A 16,296-nucleotide genomic window follows, 5' to 3' on the forward strand; every position below is an offset into this window, starting at 1 on the left:
CATTGTCCTGTGATAACAATTGTTACATAAAGTTTTTCCAGGTAACGGATTGCTCATAGCGAAGGTGAGTTTGATACCATCCATCTTCAAGTATGGATAGACCTGGCAGTGGCATTGAAGTATTTTATTCTTGCGATTCTAAGTACGCAGGAGATAATTCCTCTGTATAGGAGACCTAGATGGCAGAAATGGAATGGGGTGGGGGCATATCTTTATTTTCATCTAAGATAGAAACTTATGACATAGACTGTCACAAATCATAATTAGAAACCTAGAGGATTAACAGTGTTCCAGTAAATTAAGTGTTCCTAAATATATCAGGCCTGTAACTTTTAAAACCTCTTCATTGTGAAAATTAATATTCAATAGCTCTGTATTTTAAGAATTTTTTATTTTTGCAAGGAAAAGTTTAAGCAAAACATAAAAAAAATACTTAATAGGGTAGATGAGGAATAAACTGAGTAAATTTAGACAAAGAAATAAAATGTGTACTCCAGACGGTCATCTTGAGATTGGGCCCCACATAGGGCCCTGTGCTGTGTGTGGAGCCTGCTTAAGAGTCTCTCTCTCCTGTTGGCTTTGCCCACACCCCCCCCCCAACCCCACTTCCCTCCCCAGGCTTACACTCTGGCACATGTGCTCTCTCAAAAAAAAAAATGTTGAACTTGCTCTAATATTGATCATATTTCAACATCCTTAGTAAATATTTTAAAAATTAGTTACATATGCCATGTAAAGTTGGAAAGAATTTTGAAGCCAATTTGTTGCCGAAGTCCACAATGTTGTATAACCCTTTTCTCCCTTAGATGGTGTGAAATTGCTTATCAGTTCTGCCTCCTCAGATTCTCATTTTAATTTGTTCTCCATCTCCATCTATGTTCTTCCACCAAAAGCACTTTTCAGATGCTTGATTGACATGACTTGTTTAGATGCTTGTAATGTGGGTGTTAAGTGCTTGTAGTGTAGGTGTAGGAATGTGCATGCTAATAGATGAAAGTAGCATGTCCCATCCCCAGAGATGCAGCATTTCTTAAACAGGTCAAACATCTTAAGGACTGAAGCCATGGAATGTTAATGATTGCTTCCTAATACTCTACAAAGTGGGAAAGCAAGTCAGATGAAATGGTGGCATCAGGGGCCTCTTGGTACCTGAAATTGAACCACTTAGTAAATAACATCTGCATGCACCTAAGGGATTTAACTACTACCATTTCAGATCCAATATTGATACTACCTAGCAAAAAATCACTTCTTAAATAGAGCTACTCTGAATCAACTTTACTCATAATAACCATTCTAAACAATACACTGACACTTAGGATTACATGGAAAAACCAAGAATGGTCCTAGTAGCCATATACAGTAAACCCTTGGATTGCGAGTAACTTGTTCTGCCAGTGTTCTGCAAGATGAGCAAACATGTCTAATAAATTTTAACTTGATAAGCAAGTGATGTCTTGCAATACGAGTAGTCCATGACACAATGTCACCTGACCACAACTGGGCCGATAGTTCTTGAAATATCGCTTGGATATACAAGTGCTTTGGATTACAAGTATGTTTCTGGGATGAATTATGCTTGCAAACCAAGGTTTTTAAAATGCTACTCGCCTAATTCTGAACTGCAGCCAGAATTGAGATGTGTTAATGTTCAGCCTATTTTGAGCTTGTAGTCTGGTCTAGTTTGGGGTCTAATTGACTGGCATTTTTACCATCAAACTGCTTTGGTTCATGGTGTGCTATCTTTAAAACTCTTCCTTTAAACAATACTGCAAATTGGCTTAGCTTGATCACAATTCTCATTGAGCATAATTAGCTCTAAATGACTTTTGATGATTTCCAAAATTTAAATTCATCCTTCAGTGGTAAAGACTTGATATTCTAGACCTAAAAAGGAAGGAGTAATCTCCAAAAGCACTTCTGAACCTTGTGTTCCAAGGTAGCTGTATGAAATGGACCAGTACTTGGGGAAATGCTCAAGTTCTAATATATTCTTAAAATGCTTTCCTTGGGGGCACCTGGAGTGTGCTTCAGGATCTGTCTCTCTTTCTGCACCTCTCCCACTCATGCTGTCTCTCAAAAATAAACAATAAAAAAAAATAAAAATGTTCTCCTTATTTTATAGTGATGACTAATAGGAAGGGAAGTATGAATTTAATTGCTCACACACATTTCTAGTAATAGTGGAAATATTTTGTATATTAAAAGTGAGCAGTTCAATTCTCCTAAATGAGAATTGCTAAAATTTCATCTAGATTGAGTATATATTTACTGTCTGTGTGCGTGTTGGTTTTTAAATAAAAGCCTTAAAATGGACTGGAGCATAGGAGATTTTAAGGGACATGTTTAGCATACATAAAAAAAAAGATTTAAGAACTTTAACATCTTTAAGTTTAATTGAAGACACTTTTTATCTTGGGTTGGAAATGGTCTTTGAGTTTCCCTATTTCACAATTGGAGATTTTTAAAGAAATACAGGATTTTTTTAAATATATGGAATTATTGCAATTGTAATATCTTGACATGAAGAGACCATAAGCAACTAGCTATATAAAATGATCCAAATTGACCTCTCCTATAAGACGAAACATGTACACTTCTTCTGCAAGGGAAATAGACAAACTCCCATCAGAAACAGAGGCAGTACCTCTCAGTGGTACATCTGTCCATAGAGCTGCTAGGAAGGGGTGACAGCTGCCTATGAGAGCATCAACACAAGATCTGTCCTAGCTATGTCATTGTCCTTTGAAACCTGTAACTAAATAACTTCTGTTGATGAACAACTCTGACCAACAACCTATGCATCCTTACCCTTGATAGGAAATGCTTAGGGCCTTCCATGACCTTCTTGAGCCAAACTTGGTGTCAGGAAAACCATATCCTCTAGAGAAAAGAGAATAGTTGGTGCTCTTGAACAAGACCACTGCCTTCAGTTTTGTAGAATTACAGGAAGTCCATTTTATCATAATATATCATTGTAACTGAATGCTGATTCCGTGTATGGTCCAATGATCTTAATCTACTTGTCCACATAGATCTTTTCTACATAGACCTGGACATTTTTAATCCTACTTGAATTTGAATATTTGAATATTTGAATTTTAATTTGAATATTTTAATTTAATTTAATTAATTTAATTAATATTTAATTTGAATATTAATAGTTCTTGATAACTGTTTAGGTCTTAAAACATCCTATCAGGCAACTTAAGTGCTATTTGTGCTATTTTAAAAGTGATTGTACAGATGTGAATAATGGATGACAGTAAAATAGAACAATATCTCAAGTTGGTGATCTATACCAAATCAGGTTTAGTAGGTGGTCAGTTTTTTTTCTTTCTTTGAAAAATATATCTTGTAATATCATAAAATAAAGTTTTACCACTAGAAAATTAAGGTAATGTTGGAGGTATAACAGGCATTAGTTTTTAATAGTGAATATTAGCGTAGTGATTATAGAACCTCATGTTCCTTTTACTCATCTTGTTATCCATACATATTTCAGACTTTCAAAATGATTGAAGAAAATCGATGACCTATTTTTACTGATAATTCTTCATGGAAAAAAAGAAAAACTCAATCCAAAGTATAAGTTGTACAGAATGGAAGTCCAATATTCTTAGACCTAATTTAGCAGTCTTGTTAACAAATGAAGAGATAAGATTGTTAAATCTGAATTACTTTGTTTAAAAAAAATTTTTTTTTCAACGTTTATTTATTTTTGGGACAGAGAAAGAGCATGAACGGGGGAGGGGCAGAGAGAGAGGGAGACACAGAATCGGAAACAGGCTCCAGGCTCTGAGCCATCAGCCCAGAGCCCAACGCGGGCTCGAACTCACAGACCGCGAGATCGTGACCTCGCTGAAGTCGGACGCTTAACCGACTGCGCCACCCAGGCGCCCCTGAATTACTTTGTTTAAATCAGGGATTCGTAATCTGTGAGGAACAGTGAAAGAATTTGAGTCCTAGAAAAACAAATTTTGTGAATGCCTGTTTTAAATGCACATGTCTGCATTTACGGATGTTCACTTTCTGGTAAGGGACTTCATTAAACTTATACGTGTAGATTTGACCCAGGAAGGACTAAGAAATACTGACCTTCTCTCGTGCTTGGCTCTACAATATGGGGCCTTCCTACAAGAGCTATAATGGAAGAGAAAATGTCTTCTTCATACTTGGTCTACTGGTCTTAGTTAGGATGACCATATATTCTAGTTTATCCAAACTGTCCCAATTGAAACTGCAATGCCTTCCTAACTATTGGGTGGAGGATTTCTTTGTTCTTCAAAGTGTCCCAGTTTGGAAAATAATTTATGCAATCATTCCCCTAAACACAGTCTGAAACCAATTGTCTGCAGTCTAATTTCAGCTCTACCGCTGGCTAATTTTGTGACCTGGCACAACTTAAATACTCCGTTTCTTCTGCTGTAAAACAAAGTTATTATATTCACTACTATCTGCTTTCTAGGGCTGCAGTAGTGGTACGTGGGTTAAGGTTGTTGAAATTTCGAGAACAGGAATTATACACATATGTAAAGTAACAGTTTTTTTAATTGAATTATATTTTAAATTTATATTGAATCCTAGTTGGCACACAGGTTCTGTTAGTTTCAGGTGTACAACATAGTGATTTGAGAACTCCGTATCTTACGCTGTGCTCACCGTGAGTGTAGTTACCATCTCTCACCATACACTATTACAGTGTCATTTACGACGTTCCATGTGTTGTACCCTTATTCCCATGACTTACTCATTCCATAACTGGAAGCTTGTATTTCCCACTCCCCTTGAATGAAAGAGACGCTCTTTAAAGCCTGACTCCTCCTCAGGAATGTTTGAATTTCATCAGTGATGGAAAAAAATCCTTAATATACTATAGAGAAATGTGCTCAGAAGAAATTTGGAAATACCCAGAGAATTCTAACCACTACAATAAGCCAGCCACAGTGGGAATCAACCTTAATTGAGATATCACTGACATGTAACATTGTATATGTTTAAGATATACAATATACTTTGATATAAATCAAAGGTGGTAAAATGTTTACCACAAAATGTTAACATTTTATCACCTCATGTAATTAGGAATTATGTCAATTACATCTCAACAAAACTGGAAAAAATTAGCTGACACATAGTGGACCCCTGATAAATGTATGTTGGGGAAAGTAGGGGAGGGTAGATTTTGAGGCTGACTACTCAGAGTAGGAAGCAATCCTACTTCGAGTATAAGCAGACAGGAAGTTCTTGGGAAGACAAAAATATGCCCCCTACCCCAAACTCTTTCATTTGACTATGGAATTGCATTTTTTGATCTCCTTTAAGGAGCCATAGTGAATGCCTCCTAATTTAGCAATAACCTCAGCAAAACAAAACAAAACTGAAGCTAGGACTGGTTTTGTGACCCGAAGTCCATAAAACTGTTGGCAGCTTCTTCTATCTTCTTAATTCGGCTTTTTTAAGTTACCATTGAACCTTGTGAAAATAGCATTCATAAGAACGTTTTAAACTTATGTAGTCTTTTATTAGAATACTCCTAGCCATTTTAGATGTAAGGCAGATTAGGTATCTTTCCCTCCATTTAAATGGAACTAGCCTCTCCAAAGGAATTCATCAGAAGTCTGCAAAATTTTGATCACCTGTTTAAGAAAACATTTTAAAAAGTTATAAACTATAAATGTTTATTACCTAGAAACTGCATGTTCTATCAGTAACAATATTGAATGTTAAAACTAAATGTTCTTATTGATAAATATTCATAGAAAATTTATTTTCTCAATTTTTTTTTACCCATCATGTTTCAATTTCCTCATCTGGATTGAGGCATCTGTACTGTAGGATTCTTGGAAGAATTACTTAAATGTATATCGAGTGCCCAATATCATAATACAACAAGTGCCAGCTACTGTTTCCAGTACATCCCCAGTGGAATGTATCTTCCACCCTCCATGGCTCACATACATCACTTTGGAGATCAGTCTCTTAAACTGTTATTTTCTATAATTATATGTTTTCTAGTTTTAAAGACCCCACTCGGTGTCTTAATTTTATATGTTGCTTAATATTTCAGTCTTTACTTGGAATTGAGAAAATAGAATGCATTAAATTGAATTGCTGTATGTTTAAAATTTCACTCCTCAGTCATTTGATATTGGCCAGAATGTTTCTCTATGTGTAGATGTTTCATCATCCGTCAATTATATAAATCTTCTTTTTCCCTACACCAAAAGGTTATTGTAAGAAATGGTCTAGTGTGTGAATATTACTTTAAATCCAAGAATGGCAAGGAGACTAAAATACATTATTAGATTGGAGGCACTATGCTTGGTGCTTTTAATTAAACTCCTAAGTAAATGTTATTAAAATGATTCCTAATTGTTGAGGAAGTATAACTAGAAGTATGCTGTAAATGATGATGAAATATTTGTCTTAATTGTTTGAGGGGAAAGTCCTAAGTGAAAACTCATATGCTGGTAAGAATATTAGGGGTATGTGCAAGTTATCCAAATTAAAATGAACTTCCCTATAATTGCACTTCAAAAGAAGCTTTGTGGTACTCAAAACACATTTTGCTAAAAATTTTCATTCTTGGCTAAGGAGAAAAACTGTTAAGTCTCTTTATCTTTTATTTTTGCACATTCTCTGAGGGCACTGCCCCCCCCCACCAATTTACGAGTATATAAGGACTTTGTTGTGCTACTTAAATCTAGTTTTCCATTAACAGCTGCGTTGACTTTTTTTCTTTCCAAAGAAAAATCAGAGAAAGTATTAGCGTAGTAACAAGAAGCTATGAAATCTATCTAGACATAAGTAATCTCTAACTTCTTTCTAAATCAAAGGAGTTGTGTACATTAAGCATGTTTGACAATGAAAACTCCCCTTTGACTTTCTTTTTAATTTCCAGTTTTATCGATGTGTAATTGACAAATAAAAATTGTATGTATTTAAGGTGTACAACCTAGTGTTTTTGTTTTGTTTTTTGTTTTTTGCTTTTTTTTTTGTAATGTTTATTTTAGAAAGAGTGCTCAAATGAGGGAGGGACAGAAAAAAGGGAGACAGAGTATCTGATGCAGGCTCCTCACTGAGAGCTCAGAGCCCAATGCAGGGCAAGGATTCATGCCATGAACCGAAGTCAGATGCTCGACTGACTGAGACACCCAGGCGCCCCAACTGAGTGTTTTAATATATGCATACATTGTGAAGTAAATCCCACAATCAATATAATTAATATATCTCTCATGGGGGTGGAGAGGGAAATGGGAAGATGTTAGTCAAGGGGTACTAAGTATGTGTTGTAGAAGATAATTAAATTCTAGAAAAATAATGTACTACAATGTGACTATAGTTAAAATACTCTGCTGTATAATGAAACTTGGAATGATGGTAGATCTTACAGGTTTTCACCACTTTGATTTTCTAGTAAATACTAGCTTCCATAACTCAATAGACTTGTATCAGAACAACAATAAAAAAAAAAGTTACAAACTTCCAGTAAATGGAAGTGAAGCACACTTTATAACTTCTGTTATAAGGCTTGTATTACCTCAAAACCAAACAATGATATCACATGAGATGCAAACCACAGACTAATGTGTTCACAAATAGGAGCTGGAACAGGATAGACACACAAATCAATGGAGCAGAATGAAAAGCCCAAAAATAGAACTATATATGGAGTTAATAAAAGCAACACAGTGGAGAGAGCATAGTATTTTCAATGATCTGTGCTGGAAAATTTGAACATTAACGGTAAATACATCTCGGGGTGCCTGGGTGGCTCAGTGGTTTAAGTGGCCGACTTTGGCTCACCTCATGATATTGCGGTTCACGAGTTCAAGGCCAGCGTTGGGCTTTGTGCTCAGGACCTGGAGCCTGCTTCGGATTCTGTGCTTCTATCTCTCTCTGCCCCTTGCTTGCTCTATTTCTCTTTCTCAAAAAAAAAAAAAAAAAAAAAAATATATATATATATATATATATATATATATATATATATATATATATATATATAAAATCTTCATGCCAAGTTATATCCTACACTGTTAACTCATAAGCCCAGGTATTAACTCTTAAAACATGAATCTTGTTAAAGCAGTATAATAGAGAATCTTTGTGACCTTGTATTCAGCAAAATTACATTGCTTAGGACATCAAAAGAAAATACCTTGGACTACAGAATTTAAATCTTCCATTAATATGGTGTGTCACATTAAGTTTTTTGTGTACTATGAGCATTTTTTGCATCCCAGGAATAAATCCCAATTAGTCATGGTGTATGATCCTTTTGATGTGATGAATTTGTTTTGCTAGAATTTTGTGGAGAATTTTGCATCTATGTTCATAACGGATTTCCACTCCTAGTTTTCATGTGGTGCCCTTAGCTGGCTTTGGTATCAGTTCTGGCCTTGTAACATATGTTGGGGAGTGTTCTCTTTTTTTTTTTTTTGCAATTTTTTTTGGAGGAGTTTGACAAAGATTGGCACTAGTATTCTTTAAATGTTTGGCAGAATTCACCAGTGAAGTCATCAGGCTAAGGACTTTCCTTGGTTGGAATTCCAGTTTCTGATTACCAATTCAATCTCCTCACTTGTTATTGATATGTGAGCATTTTCTACTTATTCTGGATTAAGTCTTGGTGGGCTATATACTTCTAAAAATTTATTTTAGATAAATATTTAATTATTGACATATAATTGTTCACGGTCGTGTTATGATTCATTGTATTTCTGTGGTATGAATTGTAATGTCTCCTTTTTCTTTCATAATTTTATTAATTTGGCTCCTGTCTTTTTTTTTCCCCTAAGTTGGTCTATCGAAAGATTTGTCATTTGTATCTTTCCAAAAGCCCAACTCCTCTGTTAATATTTACTACCATTTTCCTGTTTTCTGTTTTATGTATTTCTGCTCTAATTTTTTTTTCCTTCCTTTTGCCACCTTTGGGTTTAATTTTTTTTCCTAGTCCCTTGAGGTGTAAAGCTACATTGTTTGAGATCTTTCTTTCATTCTTTAAGTAATTTCCAGTTTTTATTAGTTAACCTACATTGTAATATTAGTTTCAGATGTAGAATTTAGTGATTCATCACTTACGTATATCACCCAGTACTCATTACAGCAATTGTCTTCCTTAATAACCACCATCTTTTTAATCCAATATCTTTTTGGATTTGAAAATTAAATGCATTTTCATTTTCCTCTTGGAATTTCTTTTGTTGTATTTCAAAGGTTTTGGTATGGTATGTTTCCAATTTCATTTGTCTTGAGATATTTATTTGCTTTTTGATAACTTCTTTGATGGTTGCTCAGGAGCGTGTTGTTTAATTTCCTCATAATTGCAAATTTTCCAGCTTTCCTTCTGGTACTGATTTTTAATTTCATACCATTGTGGTCAGAGAGATCATTGATATAGTTTCTATCTTCTTGAATTTGTTGAGGCTTTTTTTTTTTATGGCTTAACATATGATCTATCCTAGAAGATGTTCTGTGTGTTTGAAAAGAATGTATATTCTGTTGGATAGTATGTTCTGTAGATGTCTGTATGGTGTGTTCAGTCTATGGTGTTGAGAAATTTTGCATCTACATTCAGTGGATATTAGCCTGTAGTTTTCTTCACTTGTAGCCTCTTTGTCTGACTTTGGTATCAGGGAAATGCTTGCTTCATAAAATGAGTTAGGAAATGGTACCTCTTCAATTTTTTGGAGGAGTTTGAGAAACATTGGTATTAACTCTTGAAATACTTGGTAGAATTACTAGTGAAACCATCTCCTTGGCTTCTCTTTGCTGGGATATTTTTAAATGACTAAGTTTCCTTACTCGTTATTCGTCTGTTCAGATTCTCTATTCATTCATGACTCAGTTTAGGATAAAAATCACATAATTGTATCAATAGATGCAGAAAAAATTTGACAAAATGCTGGATACAGGATAAATTAGGTATAGGATAAATTGACCTCAATAGAATGAAAACCATATATGAAAAGCCTATACTTAACATTATATTCAATACTGAAAACTGAAAGTTTTTCCTGTAAGATTAGAAACAAGGCAAGAATGTCCATTCTCATCATTTCCATTCAACATTGTGCTGGAATTGGGGAAAGGGATTAGAGATAGTTGGGAGGGAATAGAACCACTCATTGTCTTGACATTGTAAGTGATTAAAAAGCTATAGTTAGCCATGAATAACATGGATTTGAACTGCGTGGGTCCACTTATACATGGATTTCTTTTGCTAAATATAGTATTGTAAATGTATTTTCCCTTATGATTTTGTTAACATTTTCTTTAGCTTCAGTGTAAGAATAAAGCTTATAATACATGGAACATATAAAATATGGCTCAATCAACTGTTAGTTGCTATTAGTTGGGGGAGTCAGAAGTTATACATGGATTTTTGACTGCCCAGGGGGTTGGTGCCTTGAATCTCCGTATTGTTCAAGAGTCAACTGTATATATATTTCTTACAGCCCCAGGGTCAACTGTGTATATATTTCCTATAGCCCACATAACTGTACACAAAACATGTGAATTTTGCTTCATGTACATTGGGTCTTGGTAAACCTGACTTCAAAAAATTGCAAAATTAGTTACACTATTGAATTTTTCATAAAAAATTTAAACCTTACATTTTATGTATATTATCAAAAATAGAACTCCATGGTTTTTGATTATTTTTGACACTGAAAACAAAACCTTCAATGATTTTACACCCAAGTTAAACTACTGAGAAACTGGAATTATCGATACTATTTTTGCAGTCACTGTATTACTGAGCAGTGAACATATGGTTTTGACATAAAATCACTTAGTTTCTCGTCTCCACTCTGCCACAATATGGATAGAACTCAATAGTGATGTTGTGACATTTAATTAAGTCCATGTATTGAAAGCACTTGTCACACAGCCAGCCCTGCTTAGGTACTCAGTAATAATTAGATCTCCTCTACTGTAAATGAGGGAAATGAAGGTGCTTCAGTAATTTACTCCAAGGTCACAGCTAGTAGTTAGTGAATTAAAACATAAATTCAGGTTTCTGACACCATATTCCATGATGTCAACATATACAATACTCCCTTAACTACTTATTGTGAACTGATCTTGATGTTTCTTTGAAAAATAATGACTTAGATGAAGCAGACAAGGAGATACATGTATATGAAACTTCACCGAGTGAACGATCATTACGTTAAAATAGAAAAATTAGAATCAAGAATATTAGAACAAAGCCATTGGATTTTTAAAAAATAGTTCTTCCATTCTATAGTGGCAATAAGACTAAGTTACCTATTAAGTTTTTGTTACTTGTTTTATTTTGTATATGCAGTGTGAGTAAACGAACTGAATGTTGCTTTGGAAATTTTTTATCTAATATGGGTTCTATAATATAATTGGCATTAAGAACAAGAAAAACATATTCGAAAAAAAATTATCTCTGAATAGTTGGCCCCCAGTGTTCTATTAGTTCCAGGTGTACAGAGTAGTGATGCACTTCTTTATAGGTTATGCTGTGCTCGCCACAAGGGTAGCAACCATCTGTCACTATACAACGCTATTACAATGTCATTGACTATATTCCTTATGCTGTGCCTTTTACTCTCATGACTTCTAAACCTCTTTTACTCACTTATTGCAATCAGTGACTGACAAACTATCTCCAGCAACCTTAAAATTGTTCCTTTGAACAATTAGTTCATGATAATTAGTTCATGATAGTTAGACTTGAGAATAAAGATAACTTGGTTTGTTTTAATGTTTAAATCTGTGTTTTAATTAAAATATTTATAATTTTTAATTAAAAAATTTGAATATCTTAGGTTTCTAAAATAAGATTTAAATAAAATTTCACACACCCTTAAATAGAATATAAATAATACTTGAACATCTATTTTTTTTTCATTTTTTTGAGAGAAGAAGAGTACAAGTGAGCGAGGGGCAAAGGGGGAGAACAGGGAGGTACGGACGGAGCAAGAGAGGGAGAAAGGAGGCTCACTTACTACTTAAGATGGGATTCGAACTCCTGAACCTTGAGATCATGACCTGAGTTGAAGTCAGATGCTTAATGACTGCCTGAACATCTAAGTATTTTAATGGAGCAGAAAGACATCATTAAGATTTTATTAAAAGTTTTGTTTTATGAGGCTCAACAAGCTAACTAATATAAATATAGTGCTCTGTAGTTTACAAAGTGTTTTTCATATTACAAGGGACTAACTTTACATAACACTGGGCAATTAACTCCATAAAATAAATTAAAATTGTTACTATTTCCTATATTTAGTTCAATATATCTTATTGAACTAATCAAAGAACTGGAATGACAACCTCTCATGAAATTGGGGCTGTGGAAAAGTCGTCCATGTAAAAGGCTGTAAAACCTTTATTCCCCAGCCCATGAATATAGCAAGAAAGATAGTCTCTTGTTAGGCTTTTATGGGGGTGGGGGGAAGGTACCTTTTGAGAAACTGTAATTCTAAACCTTTGCTTCTCATACATGTGGCATCCAAGTTTACCCTAGGGATTAACGTCCAAACAAGAAATGAAAGACTGATAGTATTTGGCGAAAACACTGGGGTGGTAATTAAAAGCTACTATAAACGACCTCTCTGAAGAAACTGGCACAGACCAGATCACACAAAGTTTATATTCTATGGGTAGAGAATTTTCAATAAGTATAATCTGTAAGAGGAACCAGAGGATGACAAAACAATTAAATAACTAATAAATTTCTAGAAATGAGAAAATTGAGTGAAATTAAAACCTAGTAAGAGTTGAACATTGGATTATATACAGCTGAAGAGATAATTAATATAAAAAATAGATCTGAGGAAAGTATCCAGAAGGCAGCACAGGACTGTGGTAATGAGATTAAGAGAGATGGAGAATAGAAGATGTTCCAAAATGCAACGAATAGGAGTTGTAGGAGGTAACAAAAATTGCATAGAGAGGCATTAGTCACAAAGATAATGCCAGGCGATTTCAAAGAATTGAAGAAAACCTGTACATATTCACACTGGCAAAGTACACACCTGGAAACGTTCAGTGGAAGTTTGGGACACCAAGGACGATTATCTTAAAAGCAGAGAAAAAGAAATTATGACCAGGATTCAGAGGACAGTGGACTTCTTACCCACAAAGTACTAGTACCAAATGAATACAAAGTACTAAAATCATTCCCAAATCCAAATCCTTCATACCATAAATCATCACTGAGGAGTGAGAGCAAAGGGAAGACCTTTTCAGAAAAACAAATAGTAATGGATGTACTTTGGAGAAAAGGATAATCCTCCAGAATACAGTGAGATGAAACATTGGTAAGAAAATAAATTGCTAATTCGTGCAGGATATATAAATTGCCACTTATTTTAAGATAACAAAATGATTTCAGAATTGAGTGAAATGAGGTTAAACTTCTATAAAGTTAACTTGGAGGGTGGTACCTGTTGGTGAGAAAGATTTTATCATTCTTAGTTCCTTACGTTTTGTTTTAAAGATCATGGAAATTAAACGTAAGTAAAAACCTCGTAAGTCAAGTATTAACACTGAAATAATTCCTCAAGTAAAATGGACACATTATGAACTAAAAGAAAAAGTGGGAAAAATGAACTATAAAGAACTCAAATCCAAGAGAAGCTAGGGAAAAAGTAAAAAAAATAAAAATAAAAATAAACTAATACAATGCTTTCAGCATAGTAGGAGATAAATGAATATGTTTTATACTAATATCTTGAAAATTGATAAAGAATATTTCTAAAGACATTTTCATTAAAAATGCAAAGTATTGGTTTTTCCATGTAATGCATCCTACACTATTGAGAATGTGGGGCAATGCACACAGGGTAATTTTATGAGGGGAAAATATAAATAATGTTAGAAAGGTTTGAAAAATATAAATCCTCAATTTGGAAATACTTAGAGTATAAAACGTTGATTTCTATAAGGCAAGTACTTTCATCTAAAACAGTATTTTGCTTGTTTGGACAGACACTGGTATTAATTTCTTAAGGATTATTCTTGAATCTGCTGCGTAATCTACTACATTGCCTTTAATATAATAGGGGCTCTAGTAATACTGGCTACAGCACTGAAATAGCATTTACTGTCTTAGATATGGTATAGGGGAATTACCTTTTTCTGGGTCATTTGGCTTTTACTGATAAGGGGCTTTGCTGAATTATGTCTCCAATAGCTGCAGATTGGAGGATATGAGCTTTAAGAGCAGTTCGAAGACTGTTATGAACGTATTTCATAATTATTAAGAGCAAGGAGTTTGTTCCAGTATATATAGTCAAACTCTAGGAAGTAATTAGTTCACATGATAATTTTCAATCTAGGAAGTGAATTGTGGACCCTGACTGCAGTGTCTGAAATTTCTTGCCTGAACCCGACTTGTCATATTATTAAACCCTAATGTTGAATTGCTAATGTTTGGCCATCGTAACAGTATCTTCCATTAACACTTTAGCAGTAATAACGTGCCAAGAGACTCATCATAAGTTGAGAATGCTGTAAGTCAAAAATGCATCAAATACACATAATCTGAACGCCATAGCTTAGCCTCGCCAAACTTAAACATTCTGGGAAGACTTACGTTAGCCTGCAGTAGGGCAAAGTCCTCTAACACAAAGCTATTTTATAATAAAGTATGGAGTATCTCATGTAATTTATTGAATACTGGTAGAAACAGAATGGCCGTATGGGTACAGAATTGTTATAAGTGTATCTATCAGTTGTTCACGCTCACGATCACATAGCTGACCGTGAGCTGCAGCTTGCTGCCACTGCCCAGTTTCACAAGGAGTCTTATACCAAATATTGTTAGCCCGGGAACATATCAGCAATCAGAATTTAAAGTACGGTTTCTACTGAATGCATATTGTGTTCCAACCATTGTAAACTCAAAAAAAAATCCAAGTCGAATATTGTACATATCGGCTGTACAATAACCAAGACAGAAGAATGATCTAATGTAGGCTAGGAAACAGTCAAAAATGAGATGTTGATTATTTGGTTTGGGAGGAGTAGAGGCTACAGGCTAAAGTGTCCCCCAGGGGAAGCAGCATGACAAGGGTGCCAAAGGATAGACCTTGAGCAAGTTTAAAAGATGTGTTTACTAATGTTTCTTGTTCGTGCATAATAATTCTCGGGGCGCCTGGGTGACTCAGTTGGTTAAGCGTCCGACTTCGGCTCAGATCATGATCTCACAGTCCGTGCTGCCTTGGGCTCTGTGCTGACAGCTCAGAGCCTGGAGTCCGATTCTGTGTCTCCCTTTCTCTCTGCCCCTCCCCTGCTCAAGCTCTGTCTCTCTCTGTCTCAAAAATAAATAAAGACATTAAGATTTTTTTTTTTAAAAATTATATATTCTACCTTTTAATGTGGTTTTTCCCACTTAAATGATTTTATTCTAATTTAGGGCAGCATATATACATTTACTGCGTGTGAAGGTTAATACATGCAAAATAACATGTATGAGGAAACTGCTATGTTCAGACATTGTGTTAAAGACTAGTGGGATTATTAAAATGAAGGAGACCCAATTCCTACCCCTAAGGCTTCTTTCTCTAAGGATACTGCCAATAGCAATTACAAAGCACATGATGGAAACAAAGGGAGGTTCTGAGAATACATTTGATGACCAGAGGTAAGTAGCCAATGCTCTTACTGAGATGGCAGTAGAATGAACATGTAAGTACTTATGAGTACAATTGATATTTGTGCATCATTGGAATACTTGGTGGAGAGGAATAGTGATAGGAAGCAAGTGTATGAAGTTGATAGATGATGTATGGCCATCCCCTGTGCAGTGTTAGGACTAACCATAACACTGACAGTCTATTTTCAGGAATAGACCCTACATGGGTAGCGCAGGGAATTAAAATGTTAATATGACTTTGACAGGTGGGATCAGTGAATGTAGTAGGTTATGCATGGAAAATAGGTTCTGTGATCAACTTCCTTGGAAAATCCATACAGAAGAGTGGATTCCTTACTGCAGAGCTTTTCATAGTGTTCAGTTATATTCATGTTGAATCTCAAGAAGGAAACTAAAATATGCAATGTTTTCTGGATGTACTGCAATGCGGAACTTCCCTTTGTAGAATATTTTTAAAAATTAACGTTCTGAAGAACACACTTTGTGAGTCACATTATGATGCCTATTAGACCTGTGTGGGAAACAGTGCTATGCCTAATTATCTTTGATAAATAATACTTTATTCTGAATAAGGATATTGGATTACCTATTTCAATTTATCATTGTAATTTACACAGTTGTCTGAAAGCAATAGAAAAATTTGAATGGCATAA

This window comes from Prionailurus bengalensis, chromosome A3 (assembly GCF_016509475.1).
Source record: "Prionailurus bengalensis isolate Pbe53 chromosome A3, Fcat_Pben_1.1_paternal_pri, whole genome shotgun sequence".
In the NCBI taxonomy this organism is placed as follows: Eukaryota; Metazoa; Chordata; class Mammalia; order Carnivora; family Felidae; genus Prionailurus; species Prionailurus bengalensis.